This window comes from Lipotes vexillifer, unplaced genomic scaffold (assembly GCF_000442215.2).
Source record: "Lipotes vexillifer unplaced genomic scaffold, Lipotes_vexillifer_v1.1 scaffold213, whole genome shotgun sequence".
Lineage (NCBI taxonomy): Eukaryota > Metazoa > Chordata > Mammalia > Artiodactyla > Lipotidae > Lipotes > Lipotes vexillifer.
In genome coordinates this window covers 4,761,471-4,767,506 of record NW_006780610.1, presented here as the reverse complement: position 1 = coordinate 4,767,506, position 6,036 = coordinate 4,761,471, and positions in this window count along the sequence as shown.

Genomic DNA, 6,036 nt, shown 5'->3' with positions numbered 1-6,036 from the left:
TAGTCTTTCCCGTGCTTCCTGATCCCCATAAAGTCAGCTCTAGGACAGAAGTAATCCAGGTTTGTGGGGGACAATCCCTGGGTGGATGGGTGTGCTTCCTGCTCAGCCACCCCTGCCGGTGGTGGCAACCTCACCCAGCCCGGAGAGTGCCTGGCCCGGCCTGCCCCAGGCCGAGAGGAGAGGGCCAGGCTCCGCTCTTCTCAGGACGTAGGGGACCCGGGCTCCACCTCTGGGAGCTGTGCTGGGCCTGGGCTGTGACACCGAGTAGCCTGGCTGGGCAAACAGGCTTCTCCTTGTGGTGTGAGAGGCAAGGAAAGGCTCCCGTGCCCACAATTCGCCCGGTTCCCACTGTTACCCCCAAGGCTGCTTCCCCGAGTGGAGCTGCAGAGCTAGATGGGGACCAGAGCCAGGAGTCCTGGGTTCCAGTCCCAGATCCATGCAGCGTGGCTGGGGGACCCTGGGCAGGTCTCCTCCTGATATGGGCCTCCTTATTCTCTGCACGAGGAGGGCTTGGGGGCAACTACACTGCTATGGTTGCTTCGACTCTGATTGATGTGAAACTGTTGACTTGAAGGGACCCCCTGTGCCCTGTGTAGACACACTCATCCCCTAACGGATGGGGGGATCTGGGTTGACCTGCCTCTGTGACTTTTGTGGGGTCTGGGGAAGAAGAAATCCACCTCCCCCGCCACACCATGGACCACCCACCCCCTCGGCCCCTGAAGGGTGTGTGTGTGCATTTGTTGTCTGTGTGCTGTGTGTGTCTATGTTTGCATGTGTGTGTGCACATCTCCATGTGTATGTATGTGTTTGTCTGCGTTTGTATGTATGTGTGTATATCTGTGTCTGTGTGCATCCTTCTGTGTGTATCTGTGCTGCTTGTGTGCTAAGCTGAATGCTTCCTGCTGCTTCCCTCACTTCCCTGGCACTGAGACCCTGGAAACCCCGTGTGGGCCCAGACCCTCCTCTGGCACTCACTCCAGGCCCCCTTTTCCTGGACTCCTCAGCATAGTGTGAAAAGCCCCGAATTTCTGCTCTTAGGTTTCTTCCTTCCTTCCTGCAGTGGCAGGAACGGGCTTCGGCGGCTGTGTGGGAGCTTTCTCTTCCTCCTCAGCCTTGCCTGCTGCCTCTTGGCCCAGCCTCTCCCTTCTCGGTCTTCCCCTCCCCGTCTCACCCCTTCATGGTGGCTCTGAGTCTCTCTCCCAGTCTCTGCCCTGCTTCCCCTCCAAGTCTCCCCTCACTGTCTCTCTCTCCCTTGCACCGTGTCTCTCTGTCTCTGTCTCTCCCACCCCCGGGCACCAGAACGCACTGACAGCTGCTGCCCCGGGGAGGCGCGAAGACAAGAGTTGGCAGCTGAGGAACTGTAGAGGGTGCAGAGCCAGGAGGCCCGGTGAGGCTGCTCTGCACTCAGGATGGTGGAACGGCAGTGTCTGCGGGGGGAGCAGGAGGTGGGGGAGAACCAGGAAGAGCTGTGGGGTTGCGTCATGTCAGCTCCAGGAGGGGGCTGAGGTCTGCAGGGAGTTGGAGAGCGGGCGGATGGGGGTGAGGCTCTGAGGACGGCATGTATGTGTGCAAGTGTGCGTGTGCGTGTGCGCACTTGTGTCTGGAGGGCAGGGAATGAAGCCTGGAAGCTCTTGGAGAGGAAAAACCTGTTTTCTGGGTCTTGTCACTGTCCACTTTAGTCCAACAGGGACCAGGACACTAACACACAGAGTCATAGCCGATGGCATAGGAGCCCGACTGCTGTGAGCTATGGCGGCAGAGACCGCGAGAGGCCTGCCATTCTGGGAGCAGAAGGTGCCTAGCCTGTGTTACTGCACCATCAGTGATGCCAAGGGGCTGGGAGGAAAGCTGGGAGGCAGTAAGCAGGAGTGAGATGCAGGGCTCCCTTTCTGTCCTGTGTCCTGACCATGCTTATGTGTCACTGGGGTGACCTGAAGGTCAAGGACTCAGAGTCACCTTGTACTCTTCCATGCCAGGGAGCTTGCAGTTCAAAGAAGCAGGCTGTTCTGTTTCTGGAAACAGTTGTCTCCTAGAAAGAACAAACAAGGTGATAAACTCCTATTCATCCCTCAAAGCCCAGCTCAGAAGTTACTTTCTCATGGGAAACCCTTCATGACTCTTCTCTGGGCCACGTCTCTACCTTGAAGCTGTCCCAGCAGTGAGCCCACCATTTGGTAATAGTTGTGGGTTTGTGTGTCTTCGTCATGAACTTTGGAGCTCCTTGAGGTTGGGGTGGATGTGTCTGATTTACCTCTGTGTCCCCAGTGTCCAGCTTGGGGTGGAGCCAGAGTGGGTTCTGAGTCACACAGACACTTGACGGGGCCTGAGGGGTAGGGCTGGGCAGGTAACATGCTCCAAGCCCATGGGCTCCAGGGATGGTATCTTGGTCAGTCAGTTGGTGGGCACTGTGGACTGAGGGTGCATTCTGTGTACAGCTTGCCCTGGGGCCCTGGAGAGGGGAACCACGTGGAGGTGGGAACCCCACTCTGAAAGAGAGACATGATCGGGAGACCCCTGCTCTGAGGAGGACGAACCTGGCTCACAGAGAGGGTATGTCTCCCCACCCTCCAGACTGACTTATTGCTGCAGTCTGTCTGTCTGGATGACGTCTGTCTGTCTGTCCTGTCTTTCATTCAGTTTTAAAGCTATTCCTCCACCCCCAGTGCTGTGTCTAATGAACCTGACATTCAGGGAAAATGTCTTCAGTAAAGGTCACAAGAGGGAGGTGGCATTCTCGCTGACAGCACCTGTCCTTCCCGCACCAGTACTCTCTGCTTCAAGACAAAGCGCTCCTGTCCCTTGGAGAGCCCCTCCCCCACCAGACACCACCTCCAAGTGGCTTTTCCCCAGCCTTTCAGTCCATGTAAACCCTCTCCTCTAGAAAGGCACAGCTCAGGACCTGCCTCATTCACTTGTTCACTCTCCCTACTGGTCACTGAAGACAAGGATAACTCAGATCCCAGCCCTACCTGGCAGGGCCCCTGGGAGGGCATATCCGGGCACAGGTATCCTGAAACCTTGGCTCCAGGGTGTATCTGCAGGGGTGGCAAAAGATGAGGCAGGCAAGGGAAGTGGAAGCGAGGTGGTGAGAATCTCACACTCTGCGCTCGGTCCTGAGGAACATGGTGAGTTACTGAGGAGTTGAGGGAGAAGTTGGTCATGTTTGTGTCTTAGGAAGATCGCTCTGGCTGCGGCATGAAGGGTGGATGCAGGTGGAGGCGAGAGATGATGGCAGCTGGTCCAGGGCAGTGGCTGGATTTGAGAGTTTACTGGGCCAAGGGAGAGCGAGGAGTGAGGCAGGAGCTGCAGACTTGGCCTTGGAAACTAAGTGGGAGGTGGTACTATTTACCGGGAGGGGGCAGGTGGGGATACATGATGCGTTGGTCTTGAACGTGCTGAGTCTGAGGCGTCTGGGAGGTGGAGAGGTCCAGGGGGGCGGCTGGAAAGGGGGTTTGGAGCACCAGGGTGAAGTCCGTGTGGGGAGAGGAGACGTGGCTGGCAGGTACCTGCAGTTCATGCTGGGAACCGAAACCCTGCATGTGGATACGGTTTCCAAAGGGCAGTGTGTAGACTGAGCAGGCAGGGGGCCCAGGACGGCCCCATCAGGGCTGCAGGCATCCAGAGGCAGGCACGAGTGGGAGGTTGTGCGGGAGTCTGACAAGGGGTCCTCAGAGAGGGGGCTTCAAGGGGGCACCAGGGCCACCGCCTCATCAACCCTCAGAGGAAGCATTGCTCTTCTCATTTGACAGGTGACAGCAGCAAAATGCCTTGCCCAGGGCAGCGTGGGATTCAGAGCTGGGTCTGTTAGTTTCCAGAAGCCATCTTCTCAGCATGTTGCTCTCTTCCTCATGAGGCTAGTCACCTGCAGGCTCCTGCAGCCTCCTGGCGACCCCATATGACCCTGTCTTCTGCCTCAGTTTCCCTGCTTAGCTATTGAATTCCCAAAGGGATAGGAGTCTACCCTGACAACCAACCTCATAACTGCTAACATTTCTGAGGCACTTCCTACATTCCGGGCTCTCTGTACATTAGTTCGCTTAACTCTCCTCGCAATGTTTAAGATAGAAGTTAGTATCCCCATTTTACAGATGGGGAAACTGAGGCACTGAGAGTTGAAATACCTTGCCCAAGCTCACAAGTGTCAGAACTGGGATTCAAACCCAGGCAGTCTGTGCTCTTAACCCCTCTGAGCTTGATCACCACCAGAAGCCTCTCATCTTAGCCCAGGGCCATCTTTTCTTTAGACGCTATTCCTTCTGTGGGTGTTCTGATTCCTCAGCACCACAAGGCTGGGCAGCACCTGCTGCTTGTGCTCCCACTGGTAATGGGGACGGTTAGGATGACAGGCTGCCGTTTGTCTTTGAAAGTCATGCCTCTGATTCCCCTTCTACAGTAGTTGCAACATTTGATGGCAGTGGATTTGCCTCCAACTCTTGGTGTCTCAAAGGAGTTAAAGGGGGCAGTTATAGGGCCTGGAAATTTTTGTCTGACAGTTTGGTTCAAATCTGTGGGAATTTGGACATGTGGCTTAAATCTATTCATGCTGCTGGTTCCTCACCAGTGAAATGGCCACAGGTGTAGCATCCTGCCCTGCACACACAGGTGGTAGTGAGAGGGACCTAATTGTAAATGTGCAAAGTTTTGTTGATGTGCTTGTCATTATTAAAAGTTGTTAACCCACGTGCTACACCAGGCTTTTGGAGACCACACGACATTGCTGTTAAGAATGTGTGTGGTCCCGACAGTTGGGAAGAGTTTGGCCAGGGTAGATGGAGCAACACACTTTGATGTTTAGCAACAGAGCTTGATGGCTGTTTTCAGAGTGAAAATTGCCTGCCCCCCACCCCACCCAGGGCATGGACTTGATGGGCTACGTGCCATGTTGCCCATTCCATTGTAGCGGATGCTGCAGGTGCCCTGCTCACGTGCCCGGCAGTCAGTGCTGTCCTTTTGTGGTCCCTCGACCCTCCAACTAAGGGGTTTCTCTTGCCTTGCCCTCTACCAGTAATGGGTGGAAGTTGAAGGCTTCTTTGACCTTTGGGTGGGCCACCTGTGAGACGTGTCCCACGCCACCTCCCAGAGATCCCCAGTGGGACTGAGCCGCAGGTGCTCAAGGTGGTAACCTACTCATTATCACGCTCTGTATTGGCCTCCTCCACACCCCGCCCCATTCCCATCTTCCCCATTCCCCTCCCTCCATTTCCTCCCAAATGAACTGCTTGCACCCAAATCCTCATCTCAGCTCTGCTTCTTGGTGAGCTCAGCTCCAGACATCCAAGATGATGGGTGCTTCCCCAGGATATAAGGGAAGAGAGGTAAGGAGGGTTTTGAGAGACAGCGAGTCTGAACAACGTGGCAAGAACCCATGGGTTTGAAGAGAAACAGTGGCAATGAAACGTTACTGGGGATGGCTGAGTTTCAAGACTGTTAGCTCAGTTCTAAGTCATGTACTGTGCTGTCTAACCATTGTCATTGCCCTCAGACCTGCAGTAAAACTCACTCATGTGGAACCACATTCTGCTCCTGGTTGCTTTGGGGAATCAAAGGAAAGGCTGCAGGGTTCTTGGGGTTTAGCTCGGGGCAGAGAGAAGACTCTAGTGGCCGGAGGCAAGACCCAGCTGAGACGGAGCATTCAGCGAGTGACATTCAGGAAAAATACAAGTCCCTGCAGGCATTGTTGTGGTTGCAGTGTTTCCTACCATATGTGGGGTGTGAGCTGGGGCCATTTTACTTAAACATTAAAAGATGGGTGAACCCACAAGATTGGACAGGGTGGGGACGTCCAGGTGCCTGGCAACACGAGGTTATGTGTGTGAAGTCCCCAGCTGCGGTATTTTCCTTCCTGTCACAGGACCTTTGCACATGCTGTGCCCTCTGCTTAGAATGCCATTCGCCTAACACTGCCCCTCCTTGCCTAGTTAATTCCTACATATCCTTTGAATCTCAGCCCAAGTATGGCTTTACTAAGGAAAATCCTCCTCAATTCCAGGTTCCTTTCTTACAGTCTGTGTTCTTTCCTTCAAATCTCAACCT